Below are 7,640 nucleotides of genomic sequence, written 5' to 3'. Positions count from 1 at the left end.
TTTTTTGTCTTTTTGAGACAGGGATTTGCTATGCAATTCAGGCTGACCTTGAACTCACTTTGTGCCCAGCTGGGCCTGGAACACTCTGCAATATTCCTCTTAAGTGCTGGAATTACAGGTGTGCACCACCATGTTTGGCCTTGTATCTATCTTAAGTAGCTAGACAAAAAGAACAAAATAACTCTCAAAATAATATGATGAAATAAATACTTAAACATAAAAAAATGGTAAATTTATAAGTACTGGTAAGAATAGGAAGGTAGGATACACTGAACAAAAAAATCCAAACAAAGAAAAAAAAAACACATTATGGCTAGTATGCAGGGCATTGTACAGAGATTGTGTGCTGCTCACCCCATGTCTGTTTTGAGCTGGTACATGGCTGTTTAGAATAAAGCACATTTCCTGGACTCCGAAAGCCAGTGAGATGCAAGCAGAGGTGGAATGTGGGCTTTCAGAAAGGCTGCACCTTTTTTGCTCCTTCCCACTTCCTACTGGCTGAAATGTGGCCGTGAGGGCTGCGGCCTGAACCCATTGTACTGAAGGCTGTGGAACACAGTGTTGAAGGAGCAGGGGACCCAGCGCCACAGACTGTCATGCCAGCTCTGGACTGCCTGCCTCTGCACTTGTACATGACCAAGAAACATACTTCCATCCTGTTCCTATCACTGCTATTTTGGGTTTCATTCCTTGCAAATGAATTCATTTCTGATGGATATGACTATAACTACACTTTCGTGAAAAAAACAAACAACCATCAGATGGGCAATTTTTGACTTTGATACAGAAAACTATAAGATAACCTGCTTAAGCTCCAGACATAATCATTTTACATAACAATAAGTCCAGAGGCAGGGTGGCCTGGGGTTGGTTAGTTCAGTGGCTTGACCTCCTTATCCAAGGCTCAGCTACTTCCTTTCCTTGATCTGCCATCCTGTGGCTAAGTCTCATCGTAACTACAAGATGGTGGCTGTAGCTCCAGGCACCACATTTACACATTCCAGTCACCAGTTGAAGCAAAGGGACTGTCTTCCAGCTGCAGCTTTTCATTTTTTATTTTCAACCTTTTTTTTAAGAGCAAAGAAGCTTTTCTAGAAACCTCCAGCCAATTTTCCTTCACACTTTGGCCAGAGTTGGCTTGTGAGTTTCTCTTTTAAATCAGTCTCTGTCTTAAAGTGATCAGGATTTATTCTTGATTCTCTATAGAACAACAAAATTGTAGTTCTGATAATTTAGTAGGAAAGAAAAGAAAAGAAAAAGACAAAACATCTGCCACATTATACAGGGAGGTGGCTGAGAACTCCAGAAGAATAAACCCCATGTTGCTTGGGGCAGGTGTGGCCTGGGAGTGGAGCTGGACTGGGGCTGTGTGGGTCTTCAGTAGACACTGTGGTTGCCCATCCGCTGACCCCCACTTACCTGGTGCTGCTCACAGCAGCATCTTGTTTGAGGCCCTGAGGGATGAATCATGACTGGCCCACGGAAGGTGTGGCAATCTCGCTCCTTTTTTTCTACCCCGCTGCTTTTTCAGTGTCCCTTGTAGCTAATGAAGGAAAATTTATTGGCAAATGATTTCCACCTTGATAAATACTGTCTGACTTCCCCCTTTTCTTCTTGCTTGGGATATAGTCTAAGAATGTGGTCGTCATTCCAGCCATGAGGGAAATGCCTGGAACATTCTGGAAATGCAGACCCAGTGTCCTGACATGGGAGAGATAATGAATCAACCCTAAATTGCCCACCTCTAGGCATCTTGATAGAGAATGATCTTATAAGGATTCTGCAGCTTCACATGATAAGTCCACTGTATATATTCTTTTATCATATATTCTCTGTTCTGCCTTACTAGTATAATGGAAATATATTGTTACCACAAGTCAGAGTTCAGTGTAAAAAATATGTTACCTGGCATTGGCATCCTTGGTGTCCCGAATGTCTGGAAGAGCACTCTTCGAGAAGGAGAGCCAGGGAAGAGCTGAGGAAAGGAACAAGCTGTTCTTTATAATTATGTTCTAACTATGTGGTGCAAGGGGCAGCCTTGCTGCTGGGGGTGACGGAGAATGCGTTTCTCTATCACTATTTGGGTTTGGACCAGAAGTTATAAAATGTCAACCTCTGGTCAGAATTTGGACATGTTTTGATGGTGGCTGGTGAGTTTTTAAAAATTGGAATTAGTACTCAGGCGCAGTGGTGCATGCCTGTAATTCCAGCACTTTGGGAGGTCGAGGCAGGAGATCACAAATTCAAATCATGTTTGGATAACTTTGTGAGATCTTGCCTCAGAATAAAACATGAAAACAGACTAGAGATGTAGCTCAGTGTGAAGGCCCTGGCTTCTATCCCTACTGCTGGTGTGGCCTATAGGAGGAATTATTTAAGAACTGAGCCATGTATGGTGTTCTGCCTGTAATCCCAACATATGGAAGGCTGAGGCAGGAGGATTGACGCAAGTTCAAGGCCAGCCTTGGCTATATAGTGAGTTCAAGGCCAGCAAGACCCTCTTTAAAAAAAAAAAAAGAAAGAAAAGAAAAAGAAAAGAAAGGAAAGAAAGAAAAATAAATATTAGGGGCTGGGGAGATAGCTCGGTAGAATAAGTGCTTGCCTGGCAAGGGCCCGAGTTCAATCCCTGGTTCTGCCAATAAAAAAAGAAAAAAAAAAGAAATAATTCATATAAAAATCTGCTTACCATTTTTTAAAAGGAAAACTGAATGAACTTTGTGGCAGTACAGGTTTCACTTCTTGACATCAGTGACAGGCAGCGTAGCTCTTGCCTCCCTTTGGGATGGGCAGGTGCTTCAGTTTGCCATAAACTCTGATGCTCCCTAACACCCCTCAGCCAGTCTCCCAAGATGCTTCACTGATGTTTATCACCTGTCTAATTCTGTGAACACTGAGTTAGTTAGTGACTTCTGGTTTTGGCTTCAGAATAAATTGTGTGTGTGTGTGTGTGTGTGTGTGTGTGTGTGTGTGTGTGTACGCGTGCGCATACATGTACAAGATTCAGCAGTTGTTTCTGAGTGTCTGTCAGCTTCAGAGAGGGGGCAAGTCATGAAGAGGACTGGACTTGGAGCAGCTACACACGCTCCAGACTGGCCTGGAAACCTGGAAGAGCTGGGAGCCAAGGGTGCCCTTCACTGCCCTGCTAGGGTGCCAGGAGTCTTAACTACCCCCAGAACTGAAGCTCCGGTAGCTGCATGAGGGTGACAGTTCTGACACAAGTCCTACATCTGTGACCAAGCTGTAGGGTTTCCTGTCACATAGGTGGAGATTTATGTGTTGGAGATTTGAAGAAGGTGGTGCACTCAGAGAAAAGCATGAGCTGGCAAGCAGAAGGAAAGCAAGATCAGACTCTGGGAGCTGTGTCCTTGCATGCTGACATTGTAGTGTGGGGAGACCCTTCCATTTAGGTCCTTCTCTATGTACTCGTAAGAATAAGATGGTGGCGAGGGCAAGAATGAGAAGCCAGCTTCTGCCTTCCCACACCCTTTTTCCCCTCAATACCAGAACATCACATAAGTTTATTTCAGATGTTCTACATCCTCTTTTTTATCCCACTATGGCAGGCAGACAGCTCCCTAGTCCTTGGATGGTTTGGATGGATTATGGAGCCTGTGAAGGTGTTATGTTATGGAGGTTGCATATGGGAGCAAGGCTGCTAGTCAGCTAACTGCAGTAGGAAGATGATTCTGGATTGTCCGAGAAGGTCCAATGCAGTCACAAGGTGCAAGAGAGAGGCAGAAGTGGAGGACCTTAGAGATGGTAGTCAGGTATGGACTAGGGAGGAGCTTCGAGTCAAGGACAGCAGTTGACACTTGCAAACTGGAAAAGACAGGGAGACAGATTCTCTCTCTCCTGGAGCCTTTGGAAAGGAATGCAGACTTGCTGACACACTGAAATTAGCCTGAAGAGGTCCCGGACTGCCATACTAGAGAACTACAAAATAACACATTTCAGTTCTTTTAAGCCACAAAGGTTTTGGTAATTTGTTACAGCAGCAAGGGGAGCAAATACCCCAGGCCATGGGGGGAGGGGTCCACGTGTGGAAGAGATCCAGCTCACCGCCTGCATCCACCTCCAGATGGTGAGGGCACCTTCAGATGACTGCTGGCCCTGCTATCCGTCGCCTCAGCCTAGATTCTTAGCTGAGACCTCAGACAAGCTGGCCTTTATTTATTTGTTTGTTTATGCTCAATTTCCTGACTCACATAAATCTATAAGGAAATGATTATTTTTATGTCACTGAGCTTTGGGGTTGTTATATAGTGTAGTAACTAGGACAGTGATCTATCCGACACATAATCCCCACCATTTCCTCTTTTTTTTTTTTTTTCTCAGATAGCTTTTCTTCCTGGTACAGCCATGTTGGAGCATCAGACACTAATCCTGATTAACCTAAGCCAATGACTGGCTTGAAGGTGATCATGTGATCCAGTTCTGACCAATGAGAAAAGAAGTGAAGACTGATGGAGAACTCAGAGAGAATCTTTGGAGATGAAAGGGAGAAGCTCCGAAAGAAGTGACCTTCTTGCTTCCACCAGCCCTTGTCATGTCTGCATTTGATGCCTGAAACTGGGAAGCCATGTTTGGGCCCTAAGGATAGTTAGCCCAGGGCAAACTGAAATTCATTAGATGACAGAGTGAATAAATGGAGAAACTTCCATGTGTGCTCAAAGAGGCCCGTGTAATGTGCACATCAGCACTGTTTATAATAGCAAAAAAACTAACAGGAAAAAAGATAAATCTTTTTGTTCACACAATGGAATACTATACAGTGATAAAAATAAAACACGGATACAAATAGCAATAAAAATGAGTCTCATGCTATTGAATATGAAAAAAATGGTTGAAGAATATGCAGAGTATATTGAGTGAAGCTTAACCACAAGCAATGTTATGTTTCAGAAAGTATGTATGTAGGAAAAAGAATAACATAATGCATAGAAATGCATGAATAAGTATAATTTATAGAATACATGTTGTGTACTATCATGCTAGTAAACAACAATTTGAATTCATACACTAATATGTAGAGAGAGAGAGTAGAGTTATTAATATTCCCACTTTGCAGATGAGAAAGTTGAGGCCTAGAAAATTATGCTATTTAGATGGCATATTCCTAAATATTATAGCACATTCCTAAAAATTACCCCATGCCCTTATATACACAGGACATCACCAAATATTCAAAGACATTTAATCCAATGGGAAATATCACCTCTAATTTCAAGGTGAAAGGAAGCTAAAGGACGTCCCAGGTCCCACAGAGACCAAATGCCTGAGATGGGATCGAATGTGGTTTTTTTCAAGTTCCAAAGCCTGTTTTTTTCCACCAACATCTTGTCATATTCATGAAGCATGGGAACATAAACACACACACACACACACACACACACACACACACACACACACACACCCTAGTCTTGAACCTGAACCAGATGGAACTGGAGAAAATTGCACACACTGCTGAACTCAGAGCTCCCACCCTGTCATTAGTATTATTTTTAACTGAACCCTGAACTGAAGAAGGGAACAGTGCTTGAATTGAAACCGAACTTGTGTATTTTTTCAAGCTGTTGAACTAAAGTCTTCAAATATTCTTGAGACAAAGACAATCACATGAAGAATTCTATCTTCATCTCTCCACTGTGTATTTTGATTTGTCTGAGGTCACATGCTTAAGAGAGAGCTGAGAGAATCTTAATCTCTCTAAAGCAGCTGTAGGAGAGTTTCTTAGTCCTCTTCTTCCCCTCCATTCCCTTCTGGCAGGGGCTTGGACGTCCCCGTATCTGCCAGCTGTGACCCCTGTGCCCTGTACCTTCCTTCAAAGCACACACTACTGTTGCTGTTTACAGAATGAAGGAAGGTGTGAGCCGGGTCCTGTGAGAGACATATTTTCTGCCACCTGAGGACGAAGTCCAGCCTGAAGCTGACTCCTGGGGGTCTCAGGCAGAAGCTTTGAGCTCCTGGCTAAGAGATCAAAGCTTTTCATCAAGGACAGTGATCCTCAGTATCCTGTGCAGCCTGGCTGGGGAATCTCAGGGGCCAGGTGGCCTTCATCTCATCAGATCAGGCCAGCAGTTTGTGACCCTCCCTCACAGCAAGAGGGGGGGACTCTGTGGAGACTTGGGGCCCTCTGGGGAGATATTCATCTTTCCAGAGCTTTATCATTTTTTCCATAACACTATCCTCCCTTTAAGGTGGAATGTCCCAGCTGTGGCCAAGGGCTCTTAACGTGGCGTGTACGTGTGCATGCGCATGCGTGCATGCGTGCGTGCGTTTGTGTGTGTGTGTGTGTGTGTGTATGTGTGTGTGTGTACTAGGAACTGAAACCAGGGTTTTTGTACTGAGCTAAATTTCCAGCACTTAAAAAAAAAAAAGTTTGATTTTGAGGCAGGATCTCATGGAATCGCCAAGTTGCCCAGGCTGGCCTTCAACTTGTATACTCATACCTCAGCCTCACAGACCTCTGGGATGACAGGTGTGCACGACCATATCCACCCTCTCTTAATGTACTTTCATTCTCTACCTGCTCCCAGGGCACAGGGCACAGACTCCTTCCCTTTTATAGTACTTGGTCTGGGCTTGTTACTCCAACAAATGGTACAGTATAGGCAAACCTTTAACACCACGGGACCAGACGGCCTTGTGTGAATTCTGTCCCCAGCACTGCCCACTGTGCAACCTTGGTGGGGAATTAAACCTCTCCATGCTGCTGTTTCTCCATCTGAAAACTGGCACGGTGACCATATACAAGTTTTGAAGATTTAGTAAATTGATTGTGAACACTATTTCACCCATAAAAGTGACAAACTTGCTGTTATTCTGACATGACCTTGGGTTTGGACAGTTCATCTCTTTTTTTCCTCAGTCTCTCAGACCCTGCAGTGAAGACAACAGTTCCTGCCTGCTGCCTGCCTCGTGGTTATGCAGCTTATTTGTGCAGACCAGCCTTTCTTGCTGTGTGGCCAAGAGGCGCTCAGTCTCTGTGTGTGCACCTATTAAATGGTACTTATGAAGTAGAGGGCTGGGACAAAGAAGTGAGAAACGCATAGCCAGCCTGTAGCACGGAGCTCAACACCAACACATAGGAAAAGGTATGGAGCTCAAACTACCACAGAACAAGTTGAAACAGTTGCTTTTGTTTGTTTTTATAGATGTGGAAGAACTTTTCTTTCCTTCTTCTTCTTTTTTTTTTTTCGGTATAGGATCTTGCTATGCAGCTTGGACTTGTAGCAATCCTCCTGTCTCAGCCTCTCCAGTGCTGGGATAACAGGCATGCATTACTGCCCCTGGTTTTGGTGGTTGGCTCACCAAGGGGCCAGCATAGCATGTGACACCAGGGATCAAACCTGGATCCTTGTACTTGCCAGGCAGACACATACAGACTGCCAAACTATCTTCCCTGCTGAGAAAGAACTTTTTAAACCCTGATGGGCTGTGTCCCTGAGAAGGGTATTTGGGTTTCTCACAAGCTTTCCTAGCCATACCTTCTTCATCAACACCTACCATCACAGAGGCCAGGACTAGAAGGGCCATTCCACAGGCTGGGTTAAATAATCCACTGAGCAGATAGTTACATAGTACCTGTGCTTGGCTTGGCTTGGGGCTAGGAGTGTTTTTTTTTTTTTTTTTTTTTTTTT

At 44.1% G+C, this 7,640-nt stretch overlaps 1 long non-coding RNA gene across 1 annotated transcript in view; it reads left to right on the top strand.

Moving 5' to 3' along the window:
- The window catches only part of LOC111816661, a 6,224-nt gene extending 4,434 nt beyond the window's left edge, over positions 1-1,790 (top strand). Inside the window, exon 3 of the long non-coding RNA XR_002821010.1 lies at positions 1,630-1,790. This is a non-coding gene — a long non-coding RNA (uncharacterized LOC111816661). The remainder of the gene's footprint in view (positions 1-1,629) is intronic.
- The last annotated feature ends 5,850 nt before the right edge of the window (positions 1,791-7,640 follow it).

This window comes from Octodon degus, unplaced genomic scaffold (genome assembly GCF_000260255.1).
Source record: "Octodon degus isolate 3935 unplaced genomic scaffold, OctDeg1.0 scaffold00037, whole genome shotgun sequence".
In the NCBI taxonomy this organism is placed as follows: Eukaryota; Metazoa; Chordata; class Mammalia; order Rodentia; family Octodontidae; genus Octodon; species Octodon degus.
The sequence above is the reverse complement of the archived record's forward strand: the minus strand, read 5'-3'. Positions and strand labels throughout refer to the sequence as shown.